Source organism: Rhinopithecus roxellana, unplaced genomic scaffold (genome assembly GCF_007565055.1).
Source record: "Rhinopithecus roxellana isolate Shanxi Qingling unplaced genomic scaffold, ASM756505v1 contig964, whole genome shotgun sequence".
NCBI classification, from domain to species: Eukaryota; Metazoa; Chordata; class Mammalia; order Primates; family Cercopithecidae; genus Rhinopithecus; species Rhinopithecus roxellana.
This window is the reverse complement of record NW_022144714.1, coordinates 65,789-71,788: the sequence shown is the minus strand read 5'-3', so window position 1 is coordinate 71,788 and position 6,000 is coordinate 65,789.

Sequence of the window (6,000 nt, the reverse complement as noted above, 5' to 3'; positions counted from 1 at the left end):
GATATCGGTATAAAATATAGACATAATACATAAAAAAGATATAGGTATAAAATATACACATAATAGATGCAATAGATATAGCTATAAAATATAGACATAATAGATATAATAGATATAGGTATGAAATATAGACATAATAGATATGAAATATATAGGTATAAAATATAGACATAATAGATATGAGAGATATAGATATAAAATATAGACAAAATAGATATAATAGATATAGGTATAAAATATAGACATAATAGATGTAACAGATACAGGTACAAAATATAGACAATAGATACAAACAAATGGAAGAATACACAATAGACACAACAAACAAATGGAAGAACATACCATGCTCATGGATAGGAAGAATCAATATTGTGAAAATGGCCATACTGCCCAAGGTTATTTATAGATTCAATGCCATCCCCATCAAGCTACCAATGACTTTCTTCACAGAATTGGAAAAAACTGCTTTAAAGTTCATAGGGAACCAAAAAAGAGCCCGCATTGCCAAGACAATCCTAAGTCAAAAGGAGAAAGCTGGAGGCGTCACGCTACCTGACTTCAAACTATACTACAAGGCTACAGTAACCAAAACAGCATGGTACTGGTACCAAAACAGAGCTATAGACCAATGGAATAGAACAGAGTCCTCAGAAATAATACTGCACATCTACAGCCATCTGATCTTTGACAAACCTGAGAGAAACAAGAAATGGGGAAAGGATTCCCTATTTAATAAATGGTGCTGGGAAAATTGGCTAGCCATAAGTAGAAAGCTGAAACTGGATCCTTTCCTTACCCCTTATACGAAGATTAATTCAAGATGGATTAGAGACTTAAATGTTAGACCTAATACCATAAAAACCCTAGAAGAAAATCTAGGTAGTACCATTCAGGACATAGGCATGGGCAAGGACTTCATGTCTAAAACACCAAAAGCAACGGCAGCAAAAGCCAAAATTGACAAATGGGATCTAATTAAACTAAAGAGCTTTTGCACAGCAAAAGAAACTACCATCAGAGTGAATAGGCAACCTACAGAATGGGAGAAAATTTTTGCAACCTACTCATCTGACAAAGGGCTAATATCCAGAATCTACAAAGAACTCAAACAAATATACGAGAAAAAAACAAAAAACCCATCAAAAAGTGGGGAAAGGATATGAACAGACATTTCTCAAAAGAAGATATTCATACAGCCAACAGACACATGAAAAAATGCTCATCGTCACTCGCCATCAGAGAAATGCAAATCAAAACCACAATGAGATAAAATCTCACACCAGTTAGAATGGCAATCATTAAGAAGTCAGGAAACAACAGGTGTTGGAGAGGATGTGGAGAAATAGGAACACCTTTACACTGTTGGTGGGATTGTAAACTAGTTCAACCATTATGGAAAACAGTATGGCAATTCCTCAAGGATCCAGAACTAGATGTACCATATGACCCAGCCATCCCACTACTGGGTATATACCCAAAGGATTATAAATTATTCTACTACAAAGACACATGCACACGTATGTTTATTGCGGCACTATTCACAATAGCAAAGACTTGGAATCAACCCAAATGTCCATCTGTGACAGACTGGATTAAGAAAATGTGGCACATATACACCATCGAATACTATGCAGCCATAAAAAAGGATGAGTTTGCGTCCTTTGTAGGGACATGGATGCAGCTGGAAACCATCATTCTTAGCAAACTATCACAGGAACAGAAAACCAAACACCGCATGTTCTCACTCATAGGTGGGAACTGAACAATGAGATCACTTGGACTCGGGAAGGGGAACATCACGCACTGGGGCCTATCATGAGGAGGGGGGAGGGGGGAGGAGGGAGGGATTGCATTGGGGAGTTATACATGATATAAATGATGAATTGATGGGTGCTGACGAGTTGATGGGTGCAGCACACCAACATGGCATAAGTATACATATGTAACAAACCTGCACGTTATGCACATGTACCCTAGAACTTAAAGTATAATTAAAAATAAATAAATAAATAAATAAATAAATATGATTATAAATTATAAATATAATAGATATAATAGATATAGGTAAAAATATAGATATAATGGATACAGGTATAAAATATGTTTATAATAGATATAGGTATAAAATATAGATATAATAGATATAGGTATAAAGTACAGACACAAGAGATATAATAGATATACGTATAAAATATAGACATAATAGGTATAATAGATATAGGTATACAATATAGACATAATAGATATAATAGATATAGGTATAAAATATAGACATAATAGATATGGGTATAAAATATAAACATAAGAGATATAATAGATATAGGTATAAAATATAGACATAATAAATATAATCGATACAGGTATAAAACATGGACAAAACAGATATAGGTATAAAGTATAGAGGTAATCGATATAATAGATATAGGTATTAAATATAGACATAATAGGCCGTGCGCGGTGGCTCAAGCCTGTAATCCCAGCACTTTGGGAGGCCGAGATAGGCGGATCATGAGGTCAGGAGATCGAGAGCATCCTGGCTAATACGGTGAAACCCCGTCTCTACTAAAAAATACAAAAAACTAGCCGGGCGACGAGGCGGGCGCCTGTAGTCCCAGCTACTCGGGAGGTTGAGACAGGAGAATGGCGTGATCCTGGGAGGCGGAGCTTGCAGAGAGCTGAGAGCCGGCCACTGCACTCTAGCCTGGGCAGCAGAGCAAGACTCCGTCTCAAAAAAAAAAAAAAAAAAAAAAAGAAAAAAAAAATAAATAAATAAATAAATATAGACATAATAGATATAGGTATAAAATATAGACATAAAAGATATAGGTATAAAATATAGACATAATAGATATAGGTATAAAATATAGACATAATAGATATAATAAATATAGGTATAAAATATAGACTTAATATATATAGGTATAAAATATAGACATAAGAGATATATATAGGTAAAATATAGACATAATAGACATAATAGATATAGGTATAAAATATCGACATAATAGATATAATAGGTATAGGTATAAAATATAGGCATAATAGATATAATAGATAGAGGTATTAAATATAGACATAATAGATATACTTCATAGAGTTATAAAATATAGACATAATAGATATTATAGATAGAGGGATAAAATATAGACATAATAGATATAATAGATATAGGTATAAAATACAGAGATAATAGATATAATAGATAGAGGTATAAAATGTAGACATAATAGATATAATAGATAGGAATAAAATATAGAGGTAATAGATATAGGTATAAAATATAGACATAATAGATATAATTGATGTAAGTATGAAATATAGACATAATAGATATAAAAGATACAGGTATAAATTATAGACATAATAGGTATAATAGGTATAAAATATAGACATAATATAGATATAGGTATAAAATATAGACATAATAGATATAATAGATAGAGGTATTTAACATAGACATAATAGATAAAGTTATAAAACAGAGATATAATAATTATAGGTACAAAATATAGACATAATAGATACAGGTATAAAATATACACATAATAGATATAGTAGATACAGGTATAAAATATAGGCATAATAGATATGATAGAGTTATAAAATATAGACATAATAGATATAATTGATAGAGTTATAAAATATAGACATAATAGATATAATAGAAATAGGTATAACATATAGACAAAACAGATATAATAGATATAGGTATGAAATGCAGACATAATAGATATAGTAGATATAGGTATAAAATAAAGACATAATAGATATAGGTATATATATGGACATGATAGATATAATAAATAAAGGTATTAAATATAGACATGAAAGATATAATAGATATAGGTATGAAATATACACATAATAGATATAATAGATATAGGTATAAAACGTAGACATAATAGATATGATATATATGGGTATAAAACATAGATATAATACATATGATATATACAGGTATGAAATATAGACATAATAGATATAATAGATACAGGTATAACATATAGACATAATAGATATAGGTAAAAAATGTAGACATAATGGATATAATAGATATAGGTATAAAATATAGACATAATGGATACAGGTATAAAATATAGACAGAATAGATACAACAGTTATAGTTATACAATATAGAGATAATAGTTATAATAGATATAGGTATAAAATATAGACATAATAGGTATAGTTATAAAATAAAGACATAATAGATATATGTATAAAATACAGACATCATAGATATAGGTATAATATATAGACATAATAGATATAATAGATATAGGTGTAAAATACTGACATAAAAGATATAATAGATATAGGTGTAAAATATAGACATAAAAGATATAATAGATATAGGCATAAAATGTAGACATAATAGAGATAGGTATAAAATTTAGATATAATAGATACAGGTATAAAATATAGACATAAGATATATGTTAGATATAGGTGTAAAATATAGACATAATAGATATAATAGATATAGGTAAAAAATATGGACAGTATAGATATAATAGACATAGGTATAAAATATAGACAAAATAGATATAATAGATAGAGGTGTAAAATATAGATATAATAGATACAGGTATAAAATATAGACATAATAGATAAAATAGAAATACGTATAAATTATAAATAAAATAGATATAGATATAAAATATAGATATAATAGATATAATAGATACAGGTGTAAAATATAGATATAATAGATATAATTATAAAATATAAATGTTATAGATATAATAGATATAGGTATAAAATATAGACATAATAGATATAATAGTGACAGGTACAAAATATAGATATAATAGATACAGGTATAAAATAGAGATATAATGGAAATAATATATATATGTATAAAAAATAGGTATAATAGATACAGGTATAAAATAAACACAATAGATATATTATATAAAGGTATAAAATATAGATATAATAGATATAATTATAAAATATAAATAAAATAGATATAATAGATATAGGTAAAAAATATAGATATAATGGATATAGGTATAAAATATAGTTGTAATAGATATAAGTATAAAATATAGATATAATAGATATAATAGATATAATAGATAGAGCCATAAAATATAGACATAATAGATATGATAGATATATGTAGAAAACACAGATATAATAAATATAATGTATATACGTATCAAACATAGATATAATAGATATATGTATAAAATATAGATATAGCGGATATACTAGATATAGGCATAAAACATAGACATAATAGATATAATAGATATAGGTGTAAAATATACACATAATATTTGGTTATAAAATATAGACATAATAGTTATAATAGATAGAGGTGTAAAATATAGACATAATAGACATAGGTATAATATTTAGACATAATAGATATAATAGACATAGGTATAAAATATAAACATATATATAAAATAGATGTGATATAAAATATACACATAATAGATATAATCGATATAGGTGACAAATATAGACATAATAGATATAGGTATTAAATAGAGACAAAATAGATATACTAGATATAGTTATAAACTTTAGACGTAATAGATATTATAGATATAGGTAAAAAATATAAACATAAAAGATATAATAGATATAGGTATAAAACGTAGACATAATAGATATAATAGATACAGGTATAATATATAGATATAATAGATATAGGTATAAAATATAGATATAATAGATGTAATAGATAGACATAATAGTTATATTAGATATAGGTATAAAATATACATATAATAGATATAGGTATAGAATATAGATATAATAGTTATAATAGATACAGGTATAAAATATATATATAATAGATATAAGTATAAAATATAGACATAATAGAGATAATAGATATAGGAATAAAATATAGACATAATAGATATAATACATATACTTATAAAATATACACATAGTTGATATACATATAGGTATAAAATATAGACATAATAGATACAGGTATAAAATATAGACATAATAGATATAATAGATATAGGTGTAAAA